General features: G+C 44.4%; 1 pseudogene; it reads left to right on the forward strand.

Moving 5' to 3' along the window:
• Nucleotides 1-8,654: 8,654 nt before the first annotated feature.
• LOC111750209 (peroxisomal succinyl-coenzyme A thioesterase-like) lies at nucleotides 8,655-9,060 on the forward strand (annotated as a pseudogene).
• The last annotated feature ends 7,664 nt before the right edge of the window (nucleotides 9,061-16,724 follow it).

Genomic DNA, 16,724 nt, shown 5'->3' on the forward strand with positions numbered 1-16,724 from the left:
CAAGAGAGCCTCAGAACAAAGCAAAAAGATGTTTAGGAGTGTGGATGACCATGTCCTCTGCAGACTAACCCTGCCACAGACACAGAGGCCCGCTTTTAATCCTTCGTCCGGGCAAGGACCAGTAATGTGAAATGTGCCTCCAAAAATAAAGGGTGTTGACAGGCCGAAGAAAGAAGTAGGCAACTCCAGTGTGGCAGTGAAGGAGTTTATTAGGGGGACTTACCTATGAGGCCAAGTTCTGGGCAGCCACAGGACCTGAACAGATTTCTGCACCCTGCAATTGGAGGGCAGAGGTTTTATAGTCGTGGTGGATAATAGTGGCTAAAAGCCAGGGGCTTACATAAGAATGACTCAGCAAACTGTAGTGAACTAGCAGACCACATGGGGATACTCATGTTGGGCCTCGCAAAGCCTGTTTCCCCTTCAGTCCACTCCTCTAGGCCGGCTCTTACAATCTGGCATGCTCCGCCTCTTGTGCCGCAGTACAAGAGACTCCATCCCCCTCCCCACCAGGAACAGATGCAGAAGTGGGGTTGGCCAGGTGCTGTATGGTGCCTGTGCAACTGCAAGAGACAGAGAATGTTACTGTGTGCCCAGAACAGGGGAAAGGTTCCTCTGATAAGGAGAAGGAACCAGGAGAGAGAAGGCGACCCAATTCCCAGCCTCCTTATCAGAGAATCCCCTGGGCCCCATGGCCTTTACTTAGGCAGCCTGGATGGAAGGAGTAGAGGCCGACTATTCCCCCAACAGTCCACTCCCTAAATCCTATTGGTGTCAGAAAAAGAAGTAAAGCAGTACTACTAAGTCCTGGTATGTCTATCAGTTATTTGGGGCATTGAGCTGCATGTTTGTGGTTTGCTATATAACTGGTGAATGTTATATCTGTGCATCATTTGAGGCAGTATTTAATGAGGGTTACTAGTAGGACTCTCCTCAGTAGATTGATCAGGCCTGCTTGGAGGAGTGATCTCATCTAGCCATCTCAGTTATGGCTTAATTTAAGCCAACTGGATAGATTAAAGGGTTGTATTTGTCTAATCTTATGTATGTATAACACATCCTGATTTATTTTATGTAAAAACAGCATGTATTTTTTAATACAGCACATTATATGAACAGTACACATTTTAATAAAAGTAATACAAAAGCTCTCTCAGCACAGTTGAACAAAGTATTAACTATTGTAAGACTAGGCTAACTCAGACTTGGTATAATCAGTCAATGTATATTGGACTACCTGGTCATATTCTGTAAGTTTTCTATGTCCAGAGTAATGTTAAACTCAGTCTTAAAAGTATTGTTCTAAGAGTTAGACTATTCAGTTTTGTGCTGCTGACATTTTTATTCACTTATTACATGATCTCTTTAGTACATCAGGTTATATATTCAGTTCGTTTATGAAGTGTCTTGTTGATAAATTACTTGGAACTCTGTGGGGAGATGACTTGTATCTTGGTTCAAGTGTTGACAGAGACAACATTTGGTCTGATTGATTGGTAGCTCTCCTAAAAGTCTGTATTGGAGCCCATGGATGAGGAGCCTGTCCATCATTGTGATTGATGTTTCTTTCCTGGAAATTGAATTAGGTACATTAAAATCTGGCTAGAAAATATGAACAGTTACAGCTTCTTACAAATAGAGGAAAAGTCCTCAGAGTAACCTGGGCTAAAGGAGTTGGAAGATGGCTAGGGTTACAAGAATAAGTGTACTTCTGATTTGACTAGCACATCTTTTTGTCCAAAGAAAATGGCAGTGAGTCAGATCTAAAGGTAGAGAAATACTATATTAGGCTCATTTCTGTATGTTTAGGATTTCATACTGTCCCCTAGTAATCCCACCATCTGACTGGGCAAAGCGACAACAGAAGACTTTCCACCAAAAAACTTCTACTCCCAAGCTGGGATTTGATTCTCTGTGGCAACATGGATGAGAAAATACTATGCTTTCATAAGTTCCTCCAGTTAATAAGCACTACTCCAGAGCTAAAGATCCCTTCCTAGGAGGACAACTGGGTGGAAAAGCATAGGCTTATAGAAGGTTTGAGTCACCCCACCAGGCAAAGAACCACAACCAGCTGAGGTGCTTGCTGAGGGCAAAGGAATATGGAATGGGTGGTGAAAGAAGGTAGTTCTAAATACCAGCTATGACCACATGACCAGCTGCAGAAACAAGGACTGTATGTGTGCACCGAATATTTTTGTTCTCTTCATTTATAAAATATAAGATGTAAACAGGGCTAGTGCATTTTTGGCTGTATGCTTGTTAGGTGTACCGTGTTAGGTGCAAGTATGACTTTATAATTGTATTCAGAGATGTGTTAAGAAGGGGTGGACTGTGATGGTTACGATTGTGTGTCAACTTGGCTGGGCCATGAATCACAGTGGTTTGGAAGTTATGGTGTAGTTTGGCAGCTATGTAATGATGTAATCACCTCCATAATAAAGATCTAATGCAATCACCTCCATGATGAGATCTATTATGAGCAGATAAGCAGTTGAACGGGAGTTTCTTTAAGGGAATGGCTGACATCCAATTTATGTGGACTTTCTGGCAAAGCTCTCAGGCTTTTGCTTGCTCTGGATTCTGCAGCTGGCTCCTGTTCATTTGGCCTCTGGTTCTTGGAACCTAAGTATCAGCTTACCTGCTCATCTTGAGATTCGTCAGCCTCTGCAGTCTGTGAGTCAGTGGCCTGCCAGCTTACCTACCTATCTTAGGATTTGTCTGCCTCTGCAGCCTGTGAGCCAGAGGTCTGTTGTATGACCTGCCAATCTTGGGTTCCCTAGCCCCTGAAGCTAAGTGAGTAAGAAGACGCTTCCAGCCCGACTCAGGGATTTGGGACTTTCCAGCCTCTACAACCATGTGAGACATTTCCCTGATACAAATCTCTCTCTATGTATATATACCTGTATATCTGTGTGTGTGTACATATATATATATATACATATATATACATATGCTTCACTGGTTTCGTTTCTCTAGAGAACCCATCCCAAGACATTTCCAGTCCCCTAATGAATGAGAAACCCTGGTGACATAGTGGTTAAGAGCTACGGCTGCTAACCAAAAAGTTGGCAGTTTGAATCCACTAGGTGCTCTTTGGAAACCCTATAGGGCAGTTCTACTCTGTCCTATAGGGTCACTATGAGTTGGAATCGACTCGACAGCAATGGGTTAATGAATAATGATGTTGAACATCTTTCCATGTGTTTATTGGCTATTTGTGTATCTTCCTTGGAGAAGTGTCTGTTCAGGTCCTTTGCCCATCTTTTAACTGGGTTATTTGTCTTCTTATTCACTGCTTTGTAAGAATTCTTTATATATTGTGGATATCACTCCTTTATCCCCCCACTTGCTCTGGAATGTCAAGTAGCTAAAGCAAATGGAAGAAATGATGAAGTAAAAGAGCTAAAAAGGCGATTTCAAAGGGTGGCTCAAAAAGATAAAGTTTTATAATGAAATGTGCAAAGACCCGGAGTTAGAAAAACAAAAGGGAAGAACATGCTTGGCATTTCTCAAGCTGAAAGAACTGAAGAAAAAGTTCAAGCCTCGAGTTGAAATATTGTAGAATTCTACAGGGAAAAATATTAAACAAGGCAGGAAGCATCAAAAGAAGATGAAAAGAATACACAGAGTCACTACACAAAAAAGAATTGGTTGATGTTCAACCATTTCAGGAGGTAGCACTGAAGGAAGAGGTCCAAGCTACACTGAAGGCATTGGTGAAAAGCAAGGCTCCAGGAATTGATGGACTACCAATTGAGATGTTTTAACAAATAGATACAGTGCTGGAAGTGCTCACTCAACTTGAAAGAAATTTGGAAGATAGCTACCTGGCCAACCGACTGGAAGAGATCCGTATTTATGCCTATTCCAAACAAAAGTGATCCAAATGAATGTGGAAATTATCAAATAATGTCATTAATATCACACGCAAGTAAAATTCTGGTGAAGATCATTCAAAAGCAGCTGCATCAGTATAATGATAGGAAACTGCCAGAAATTCAAGCCGAATTCAGAAGAGGATGTGGAACCAGGGATATCATTGCTGATGTCAGATGGATCCTGGTTGAAAGCAGAGAATACCAGAAAGATGTTTACCTGCGTTTCATTGACTATGCAAAGGCATTCGACTATGTGGATCATAACGAATTATGGATAAATTGCAGAGAACGGGAATTCCAGAACACTTAATTGTACTCATGAGGAACCTGTACATAGATCAAGAGGCAGTCGTTTGAACAGGACAAGGGGATACTGCGTGGTTTCAAGTCTGGAAAGGTGTGCATTGGGGCTGTATCCTTTCACCATGCTTATTCAATCTGTCTGCTGAGCAAATAATCTGAGAAGCTGGACTATATGAAGAAGAACAGGGCATCAGGATGGGAGGAAGACTCATTAACAACCTGCGTTATGCAGCTAACACAACCTTCTTTGCTGAAAGTGAAGAGGACCTGAAGCTCTTACTGAGGAAGATCAAAGACCATAGCTTTCAGTAAGGATTACACTGCAACATGAAGAAAACAAAAATCCTCACAACTGGACCAATAAGCAACATCATGATAAATGGAGAAATGATTGAGGTTGTCAAGGATTTCATTTTACTTGGATCCAAAATTAACACCCATGGAAGGCAGTCAAGAGATCAAAAGACGCATTGCATTGGGCAAATCTGCTGCAAAGGACCTCTTTAAAGTATCGAAAAGTAAAGATGTCACCTTGAAAACTAAGGTGCACCTGACCCAAGCCATGGTGTTTTCAATCGCCTCATATGCATGCGAAAGCTGGACAATGAATAAGGAAGACCAAAGGAGAATTGATGCCTTTGAGTTATGGTGTTGCTGAAGAATACTGAATGTACTGTGGACTGCCAAAAGAACAAACAAATCTCTCTTGGAGGAAATACAGCCAGAATGCTTCTTAAAAGGAAGGATGGCGACACTGTATCTCACATACTTTGGACGTTATCAGGAGAGACCAGTCCCTGGAGGAAGATACCATGCTTGGTAAAGTAGAGGGTCAGTGAAAAAGAGGAAGACCCTCAACAAGATAGACTGATGCAGGACCAGACAGTGTTTCCATCTGTTGTACATAGGGTTGCTATGAGTCAGAACCCATTTCAGGGCAACTAACAACAACAACTCCTTTATCAGATACAAGATTTGAAAATATTTTCTTCCATTCTTTGGGTTGTTGTGGGGTCAGAATGACTTTACACAAAGAGTTTGGTGTTTATCCTTGGTTCCTGAGAGATAACCTCTAAAACCTTGGAATTTCCCCAGTGATTAAATTCTTTGTTACCCCAGAGGGCTCCAGATCACACTTGAGGGTTTTTGCTAGTGAGGTGACACTTAGTGGGGCTGGCCAACCTAGAAAGACTCATCTGGTGAGATCAACACAACTGCAGGAGACAGGGACTGGAGGTTGAGTTCAACCATGATTCAATCAATCATGCCTATTTAATGGAACCCCTGTAAAAGTTCTGGACACTGAATCTCCATGAGATTCCTAGTTGGTGACAGACATAGATTCACAAGGGGGGATGGTAGCGTGTTCTTTGGGACATGGAATCCCCACATTGGGAACCCTCCCAGACCTCACCCTATACATCCCTCCACCTTTATCCATTTTGCTATAATAAAACTGTAATTTTAAGTATAGCACTTTCCTGAGGTGTCTGAGTCATTCTAGCAAATTATTGAACCTGAGGGAGTAGTGGGAACCAGCAGGTCAGAAGTGAGGGAGGCCTGGTGACCCTTGAGCCTATGGCTGGCATCCTGCAGGAGTAGTGGAAAACCCCAAATCCACAGCCAGCAGGTCAGAAGTGAGGGTGAGTGAGAACCCCCAAGCTTGTGGCTGGAGTCTGAAGTCTTGGGCAGACTTGGCAGTCTGGAGGGCTGTGCCCTTTAACTTCTGAGATCTGACCTAGCTTTGATGGTTAGGGTCAGAGGAAGAAGTAACCGCATTTGCAGTTGGTGTCAGAACAGAACTGGTTTGATTTCCTCGGTAGGGTTTTTCACTTTTTTGATATTATTTGCAGCACAACAGTTTTTAATTTTCAGGTCACCCAACTTACCTAGTTTTTCTTTTGTCACTTATGCTTTGGTGTCATATCTAAAAAGCCATTGTCTAATCCAAGGTCATGAAGATTTACCCCTGTGTTTTTTCTATGAACTTTATAGTTTTAGTTCTTACATTTAGGTCTGTGATCCACTAAGCTACTTTTGTAATTTAAAATTTTCCAATAAAGATTTTTTTTTTTAAAGAGCAGTTTTAAAGTGAGCTGAGGTGAAAAACTGGAGCAAATTACCTGGAGAAATTAGTCAAAAAATCCTTATAGGATCAAGCCTGTATTATTAAGATAGCAAGTATTACATATGGGCTTTAGTGCATTTTTCTACATATGCCATCTCATTTGAGGTCTGTATCAGGGAAATTTTTACCATGTTACATATGAAAACTGCAAGACCGGAGGAGATGAAGGAGAGGTTTGATCTGCCCCCAGCTGAGGCTCAAGAAGCTGAGTAACATAGGGCTGCGGCCACCCTTGGTTTCCTCGCCTCTGAAATCAGAGCCATGGCTCTACAATTTGTCAGTGCTGTCACCCTCTGCACTACTGAACGTTCGCTACAACTCAGTTTCTTCCTCCATAATATGAAAACAGGAATGCAGGCCACATTGTTGTTGTTGTGTGCCATCGAGTCAATTCAACTCATAGCGACCCTACAGGACAGAGTAGAACTGTCCCCTAAGGTCTCCTAGGCTGTAATCTTTAAGGGAACAGATAGCCAGGCCTTTTCTCCTGCCTGCTGAGCAGCTGATGGGTTCCAGCCACCAATTTCCAGTTAGCAACCGAGCATTTAACCATTGTACCACAAAAAAAAAAAAACCCAAACCCTTTCCCGTCAAGTCAATTTCGACTCATACCAATCCTGAAATAAGGACAGAGTAGAACTGCCCCATAGTGTTTCCAATGAGTGGCTGGTAGATTCGAACTGCTGAACTTTTGGTTAGCAGCAAAGCTCTTAACCACTGCACCATCGGGGCTCCTTAATACAGGCTTTAAAGATGAATACAAGCTTACAAGTGGCCAGCTAAGATACATCTATGGTTCCATCCCACTTGGAGCAAAGGAGAATGAAGAAAACCAAAGACAAATGGAAATACTAGCCCGAAGGACTAAAGGACCAATTAACCAGAGACTCCACTGGCCTGTGACTAGATGGTGCCCGGCTACCACCAATGACTGCCCTGATAGGGAACACAAAAAAGTCCTGGACAGAGCAGGAGAAAAATATAGAACAGAATCCAAATTCACATAAAAAGACCAGACTTAATGATCTGACAGAGACTGGAGAAGCCTCTGAAGCTATAGCCCCTGGGCGCTCTATTTACCCAGAACTGAAACCATTCCCAAAGTCCACTCTTCAGACACAGATTAGAGAGGACTATAAAACAAAAAATAATACATGTGAGGAATGTGCTGCTTAGTTCAATCTGATATATGGGACCAAATGAGCAGCTCCTGTTCACAAGCAGGAGGAGAAGGCAGGAAGGGACAGGAACTGATGCAACGGTCACACGGAACACAGGGTGGAAAGGGGGAGTGTGCTGTCACACTGTGGTGTTTGCAACCAATGTCACAAAATAATATGTGTATAAATTTTTGAAGGAGAAATTAACTTGAGCTGTAAATTTTCACCTAAAGGACAAAAAAAAGAAATATTGGTGGTTCAAACCCATCCAGCGGCACCTCGGAAGAAAAGAAACATACGAAATATATGTAAAGTGTTTAGAATATAATACGTGCACAATAAATGATAGCTATTACCGATAGTACCACTTTTTTTTTTTATTACTAACGGTAGCTTTACCAGACTTTTTGGTTGGGCATTCCTGGACATTACACCTATAAAATCTCTACGGTCATTTTCCAAATGATGCCCTTCTTCATTGAGGGGCTGGAGTTCCCCAAACTCTGCCTGTCCTTACACAGCCCCAACCCTACCAGTTTTGGAGACAGGGCTAGATGATTCCAACAGCTTTCTTTACACTCTCCAACAACTGATAATGTTATCAAAGCCGGGAAGGTGGGTCTCTGTTCCACGCGCTCCCCTTGCCAACAAAAATCTAGACACCAGCCTTTGAGACGACGAAAGTAACTTCATTTGCAATGCTGGGAACAAAAAGCCGAGAGAAAGGTCCTCAGATTGGACTAGCTCAACGCCAGGAAGCCAGGGCTCATGTAAGATAGGGTAGCCTAATGGCGGTTGCGCAAGCGCACCGAGGGGTGTTTTGCACGTAGGCTACAGGGGAGGACGCAGGGATCAAGGTCTCCGCGCAGGCACACCGTGACATTCACGGAGCGACGTTACCTTAATTAAGGACGAAGTTTGCTCCGGGGCAGGTCTGACTGCATACCTGGGCCTCAGGAGACCGCTTCGCAGTTCCGCCCAGGGCAGGTCGGGAGAAGGAGCTTGGTTCGTTTTACCTCAGACGAGTCCAAGGAGCGGAATCCACGGATCTGAAGGGCCCAGACCCCTCCTGGGGCAGCTCAACCAACTGTCGCTATCTGTGCCAGTGGGCGCCCGACCAAGTCGGGCTGGCCTCTCCCGTCTCCCCGCGCAGCATCCGGACAGAGGCAGTGCGAGGCCCTGATGGCAGCGACCGTGATCCTGGAGCCCGGGGGCCGCTGGTGCTGGGACGAGCTGGTGCACGTCATGGTGCGCGGGTTGGCTCCGGGGCAGCAGGTCACGCTGCGCGCGTCCCTGCCCGATACGAAGTGCGCGCTATTGCGCGGATGGCGGCGGCGAGCTGGGCGGCAGCTTCGGGGGCCGCGAGCCGGTGGGACTCATCTGGACCCTGGAGCCTGAGAAGCCCTTGCTGCGGCTGCTGAAGCGGGACGTGCAGACGCCCTACGTGGTGCAGCCGGAGGTGCTCGAGGGCCTTGAGGCCGAATCGCGGCAGGTCCTGGGCCGGGCGGTGCATGAGCGCGACCTCTTGCTGCCCAAGTTGCGGAGGGAGCCGGGTTGCGGGGGGAACCGGTGCACGGGGGTCGCGTGAACTCCATGCTCTTCCTGCCGTCAGGTGAGCGACCGGCTTCCCCAGCTGTCCTCCTGTGACGATTGTCTGGGTCGGAGAGGCGGTGCTCCCCATCCTTCCACCAAATTTCCCAGGAGCTGGAAGAGGTCAGCCATGACCAAGGGGCATTGCAGACTTTTCTAATCATGGCTCTGTTAATTTATAGTGGGGCCCTGGTGGCACAGTGGTTAAGAGCTCAGCTGGTTACCAAAAGGTCTACAGTTCAAATTCACTAGCCACTCACTGGAAACCCTATGGGACAGTTCTGGTTTGTCTTATAGGGGCGCTATGAATGGGAATCGACTTAAGGGCAGTCGGTTTGGATTTGCTTAAGTTCTTGATCAACAGCATTGACATTACTTGGAAGTTGGTTAGAAATGCAGAAGCAGACTGCCACCTCTTTCGCGAGCGACTGGTGGGTTGGACCTTTAGGTTAGCAGCCAAGCACTTAACCATCACTGCATCACCACGGCTCCCTGGGCCCTACCCTAGACCTGGATTAGAACCTGCATTTTGACAGAATCCCCCAGGTGATTGATGTGCATAATGAAGTTTGAGAGCCACTGCTCTAGAGCATTGAGCCTCCAAATGTGCACCAGCGACAGCAGCATCTCCATCATGTTTGTTAGAACGTTTCAGGCCCCACCCCAGACCTGCCCAATCTGAAACGTGGGGCTGAAGACCAACAATCTGTAATTTTAACCAGCTTTTCATGGTTATTCTGAGGTAGCTGAACTTTGAGAACCACTTGAAAAGGACAGTGTGCTCTGGGAGAATTGTTCTCATATACTGTCCCCTTAATTGTTTTTATTGCTGGCAGAAAGGAGCAGTTTAGTTAAGGACCTGAAACCCAGTTTGTTATGAAATATTTATAGTTTTCTCTTGTCAGTTTAAGTAACAATACTGCTTGAAGAAGGCCCTCAACGAGATGGATGGACATAGTGGCTGCAACAGTGGCCTGAAACAGCAAAGATTGTGAGCATGGTGCAGGACCGGGCACTGTTTTGTTCTGTTGTACATAGGGTTGCTATGTGACAGAACCAACTTATGGCACCTAACAACAACAACAACAGTGCTGCTCTGGAAAGCGAATGAAAATTTTGCAAAATTGAGAAAGTGGTTGTTGGGTAAACAACCTTAAAATATTATAACAGTCCATGTTTTGTAACCAGTGCCTTAAATATTCAGTGAGCACCTTCAGATTCCCTTTTAAAAACTGTCAGATACCATTGATTTGGCAGTTTTTTATCTCTAGGAATCTCTCCCTCCCAAGTATACAAGTCTGTTTTGCGGTACTACTTGTAATATTGAAAAGTTGAAGACACCCTACATATCCATCAGTTAGGGACTGAAATTATGGTGTGTTCATATTTTCAAATAATTTGTAGCTGTTAAAAGTGTACAGTACTACTAAAGGCATTTCAGAGTACAGAAAAGGAAGGAATTCTCCCCATTTGGCAGTGTGCCTGCCCTGTCCGCCACCCACCCAAGGGAACAAGCACCCCTGCTGCTGGGAGGAATGGGTGCCCAATCCTGCTCCCGGGTGCTTAAGGTCAGCAGCAGGCATCGTAGGCCCGGCTGGGGCAGGGGCGCTGAGTTGCTGCTCCCCTTGTGCCCCATCTGGCACCCAGAGCCTCCCTGCAGTGACCTTCATGCGTCTGAGGGGCCACACACGGGGCAGGATCAGGCCAAGTGCTCACCTGAAGTATCCTTAGTGGGAACTGCCCTGGCAGTGCATAGCATGACAGACCATGGGCTCATGTCCCCGGAAGTCCTGTGCCCCACAGACCCAGAAATTTGCACAGTGTCCAAATCATAAAACATATGTCACAACATATCATGGACGTTAAGCAACACTATACGTGCATTAGTTTTGGCAAGATGGAGGTGATGATGGAAGGCATCTGAGGAAGTGGAAATAGCAGGCTCAGAGATTCAATAGTGGAAAAATTCAAATGTGCCCAAGTACAGATTGTTCACGTTGGAGTATAGGGTACACACAGAATAAACCATTTACTGTCGAGTCAGTTCCAACTCATGGTGAACCCGTGTGTGTCAGAGTAGAACTGTGCTCCAAAAAGTTTTCAATGGCTCATTTTGAGAGCAGCTCACCAGGCATTTCTTCCGAGGCACCTCAGGGTGGACTCAAACCTCCAACCCCTTGGTTAGCAGCTGAGTGTGTTAACTGTTTGCACCACCAGGGACTCCTACATACAGAATAGCAGTGTGGTAAAACTCCAAGGGTAGGAGCATGCCATGTGATGGGTAGCCCTACATGTATTTAGTTGGACAGGCAAGGGGAGACCTTAAAGATTTGTAAGTAGGGAAATGATACAATTGACACTGCACTTTAGAAAAATAACATGATATGAAGCACCATTGTGGACACTATTGCAGTAGTGAAGGACACTATTACAGGGCTTCTAAGAAAAGGAAACAGTGGACCTTTTCTATCTTCTGCATTTTATGGAACTTCATATTTTCTTGGTACTTCCTAGTCAGACCCAAGAGATGTAGGGACGGAAGAGAATTATTCCCTCTCCTAAAAGTGGTTTCATTCTGAACAGCACTTGGGGGTCCATTCTGCATGGACATTGGGATGGGTCTGGAGAGGCCCCAGGGGCGGATGCTGAGTAAACCCCATTTCAGAAGGGGGCAGTGCTATTCAGGCTTCTTCATCCCTTTAGAAGGCATTGACTGGACCACATGTTGCTAACCAGACCCCCTTACCTAAGTGAATACCCAGCATCAACTGGGTACCTCTGGTTTTCTCTACTTTCTGTGTTTCTGCCCCTATTCCTGCCTATACACGTAAGATCTATTTCAGCTAAATTCAGTACTTTTTTTTCCTAAAGAAATTCATGATACTTGAACAGAAGGATATAGCCAAATGTACAGTAGTGATTTTCTGAGATGGTGCTAACCTGTTACTATCCAAACCAGAGTAAAAAACCACTGTTGCAAACCAAGTATGCAAAGCTCAAACTTGTTTCTATGCGATTCCTGTCCAAGCTTCCATAAGACTTCCCATGCTGGACACAGACCCCATTCAAAATGCACATGGCTTGGGACCCCTAGGATTCTTGGAGACCACTTAGTCTGGGAACGCTTCTCACAGCTGGCCTGGCAAAGCCCTACCAAGGTGCCAGGCCTTGAAGCAGAATTTCCAGCCATATTGTTTTCTCTTTTCCCTTGCTGGTATACAATATCTGACTCTCTTAGAAAAGTGCAGTATTTAAAGCTTGTTGTAAGTAAATGCCAGATTCTAAACTTGAGTCTGTCAAAGCACTCCATAGGCTTTATAAACCCTATTTCTCATTCAGCCTGGTGAATATTGGATTGAAAACACATGGATACAAATCAAAACCACAATATGATACCATTTCACTCCTACTAGGATGGCAGAGACTAAAAAAAAAAAAAACAGAAAATAACGAATGTTGGCAAGGATGTGGAGAAATTGGAACCCTTATCCATTCCTGTTGGGAAGAGACAAACCATGCATTTTGTATAAGCCCTGCAGCCAGATTATACCAGCTTGTGTAAAAGTGGCGTGGGGGCAGTGTCTGACCTCTTCCAACCCCACAAGGGGGGAGGAGAACCAAGATCAACAGGGCAAGGCTGACTTCCATGAGGTGGAGACCAGACGAGCCTCATCTCTCCACCATCTTTACGAATTCTGCCACCACCTGTCCCTTGCACAGCATTCTACTTCTCTGTTGGGTTTGATAATTCATTGCAATGGCTGCACACAACACACAGACCATACTCAAACATTCGGGATACAGCTGTTCCGTTAGGACAGTCTCTTCCCCACCGTACTTGCAGGCATGCCTCTCCTTGGCCATAGGCCTCTCCCCAAAGGCACTCAGCTTTCTCTCTCCATGGGCTAGAAAGACCACCTCATCATCTCCTGCTGCCAGGTCTCTCCTGCCACCATGTTGCAGTGTCCTAGGGTTACAGCTTGCTCTCTCTGTCTCCTGGGTCCAGGAGCTTCTCAGTGCAGGGATCCCAGGTCCAAATGACGTGCTGGTTCCTGGCTGTTCTTCCTTGTTGGTACTGGGATTCTCCTCTCTGCTCTGAAATTGGCTCTCTTTTAAGGCAAAACTGATCAATTCCCTTGGTGGGCCACAATTGCCCTATCACACAGTCCCACCCAATCACCTGGGTAGGAGTTACAAAACCATTGCTAGAAAGGCCACACAAAAGTAATCAGTCACACTGCAGCTTGTAATATGCTGTCTCAGTTATCTAATGCTGCTATAACAGAAATACCACAAGTGGATGGCTTCAACAAACAATTTTATTCTCTCACAGTCCAGTAGGCTAGGAGTCTAGATTCAGGGCATCAGCTCCAGGGGAAGGCTTTCTCTCTCTGTTGGCTCTGGAGAAGAGTCCTTGTCATCAATCTTCCCCTGGTCTAGGAGCTTCTCCGTGCAGGAACCCCAGGTCCAAAGGACATACTCTGCTGCCAGCACTGCTTTCTTGGTGGTATGAGGTCTCCAACTCTCTGCTTACTTCCCTTCTATTTCTTATAAGATAAAATGTGGTGCAGGCCATACCCCAGGGAAACTCCCTCTTAGATCAGTAAGGGTGTTACAATCCCACCGTAATTCTCTTTAACATAATATTACAATCACAAAATGGAGGACAACCACACAATACTGGGAATCATGGCCTAACCAAGTTGACACATATTTTGGGGGGACACAATTCAATCCATGACATATGCCATTTAAATTGCATGCATTTGCATGAATATATATATGTTATGTTGCAAAATGGTACAGCCATTGTGGAAACAGTGTGGTGGTTCCTCAAAAAATAGAACTACCATACACACACCTATTGCTGTCGATTCCGACTCATAGCAACTCTAAAGGGCAGAGTAGAACCGCTCCATAAGGTTTTCAAGGAGCGCCTGGTGGATTTGAGCTGCTGACTTTTTGGTTAGCAGCCATAGCTCTTAACCACTATACCACCAGGGTTTCCAGAACTACCATACGACCCAGCAATTCCACTTTAGGTATATACCCAAAAGACTTGAAAGCAGAGACACAAACAGAGACTTGTATACCAATGTACGTTGCGGCACTATTCATAATAGCCAAAAGGTGGAAACTACCTAAATCCCCATCAACAGATAAATACGTAAACAAAATGTGGTACATACATACAGTGGAATACTACTCAGCCAGCAGGAAAAGTAAAGTCTTGATACATGGCTACAGTGTGTATGGAGCTTGAAGACATTATACTGACTGAAATAAGCCAATCTCAAAAGGATAAATATTGTATGACCTCCCTTATGTAAAAAAACAAAAGGCAAATATATAGACACCAAAGTTTATTAGTGGTTACCAGGGGTGGGGAGGGGAGGGGGTTGCTTATACAGTACGGAGTGTCAGTTTATGGAAATGGAAAAATCTCATTGATGTACAGCTGATTGTTGTAAGTGCTGTTAATAAGTTGTACACCTATAAAAAGTTGAATTGGCAAAAGTTGTGTATAGATTTACAACAACAAAGAAAAAGTATCTGCTAAGTCTCCTTAGGTACAACCAAACATCTCATGGGATTTGGTTCCTTTTGGAGGTTTAGGGTCATGGTTTCATGGGACTTCCCAGTTAATTGGCTTAATAATGTGTTTAGTCCTTCTATTCTACCTCCTAGTTCATTGCATAGTGCCTTGGGTATTAAAGCTTGCAAGCAGCCATCCGAAGCACAGCACTTGGCCTCTTCACCTGGAGCGACAGAGGAAGAAGGAGAGTCAGGAATTGGAGAAGGATATGGAATATGTGGCTAATTGCCTCCATGAACAACTGCTTCCTTTGCCATGAGACTAGAAGGACTAGATGGTACCCGGCTACCATTACTGAACATTTTGATCAAAGATTCCACAGAAGAATCTTGATCTAGAGGGGGGAAAATGCAGAACAGAATTCCAAATTCTCATGGACTTTAGACTTTCTGGGACCATGGAGGGTGGATGAACCCCTGAAACTATTGCCCTGAGATAATCTTTAACTCTGAAACCAGAAATATTCCCTGAAGTCTTCATAAAACTGAACAATAGTTAACTAGTAAGAAAAGGTCTGCCTTATATGAGGTATTTAGAATAGGCAAATCCATAGAGAGAGAAAGTAGACTAGAGTTTACCAGGGACTGGGGAGAGAAGGAAAGGGGGAGTTATTACTTAATAGGTAGTTTCTGTTCCAGGTTACGGAAAAGTTGTGGAGATGGTGGTGATGTCTGCATAACGTTGGGACCCTAATGTCACTGAACTGTACACTGAAAATGCTCAAAATGGATGATTTTTGGTCATATATATTTTATTACAATTAAAAAAAGAATAAAATAGATTCTTCTTTTAAAGAATAGATTTAAAAACAATATGCAAATGTGTGGTAATTATCTGGAAACTTCAAGAAAGAAAACACCCATTCACTCAATCTCTGCCTATTATTATGAAATCAAACATTATAGTTTGTTCTACAATATTCTAAGACTTTCACATACATGGTTAGCTTTGATCTCCATATAAAGAGACGTTTATCATGTTATATAAGAGAACTCTAAGACCCAGAGAGATAATGAAACTTGCTTAAGGCTACAGAACTAGGCAGTGCTGAAGTCAGAGCTAGAACTCTGGTTGTATTTCACCATAATGCTGCAGCTCACCTTTGGAGTTCTACATTTGAAGTTAGTCAAGGCTCTGACATTTAGATAGGTATGGTCTTCAGCAACTTAACATTCTCTGAAGCTCAGATTCCTCCTCTGTAATATGTGAATAACACTTCCCAAGTGGCAGGAGTTTTGGCAACATGAAGCTATGACATGAAGCTATGCATGTAAAACAGTTGAGACACCAATAACCAAAAAACCAAACCTGTTGCTGTTCACTTGATTCTAGTTCATGGTGACCCTGTGTATTGCAGAGTAGAATTGCTCCATAGGTGTTCTTGGCTGTGATCTTCACTGGAGCAGATTGCCAGATCTTTTCTTCTGTGGAGCCACTGGTGGGTTCGAGCCGCCAACCACTTGGTTAGCAGCTGAGCGCTTAACCATTGTGCCACCTAGGCTCCTAGCATCTATTAACAAAAAACCAACCAAAACCCATTGCCGTCGAGTCGATTCGGACTTACAGCGACCCTATAGGACAGAGTAGAACTGTCCCATAGGGTTTCTAAGGCTGTAATCTTTATGGAACCAGACTGCCACATCTTTCTCCCGTGGAGTGGCTGGTGGGTTCAACCACTGAACTTAAGGTTAGCAGTCAAGTGCTTAATCACTTTGCCACCCGGGTTCCTTTTTAGAATCCAACAGAACTATTTTGGAGCCCTGCTGGCACCGTGTTTAAATGCTCAGTTGCTAACCAAAAGCTTGGCAGTTCAGATTCACCAGCCACTCCTTTGAAGCCCTATGGGGCAGTTTTACTCTGTCCTACACGGTCAGTATGAGTCAGAATCAAATTGACTGCAACAGGTTTGATTTGGCTTTGGTTTTAGGAGTATCTTAAAATCTTATACCACCAATGTTCAACATGGGGTCAGAGCTTTAGGTTAGTGGTCCAGCACAAACCATTCGAACCATCCAGGGACCTTGTGAGACGATTACAGCCATTGAAGACCCTATGGAGTGCAGTTC

Source organism: Loxodonta africana, chromosome 10 (genome assembly GCF_030014295.1).
Source record: "Loxodonta africana isolate mLoxAfr1 chromosome 10, mLoxAfr1.hap2, whole genome shotgun sequence".
NCBI classification, from domain to species: Eukaryota; Metazoa; Chordata; class Mammalia; order Proboscidea; family Elephantidae; genus Loxodonta; species Loxodonta africana.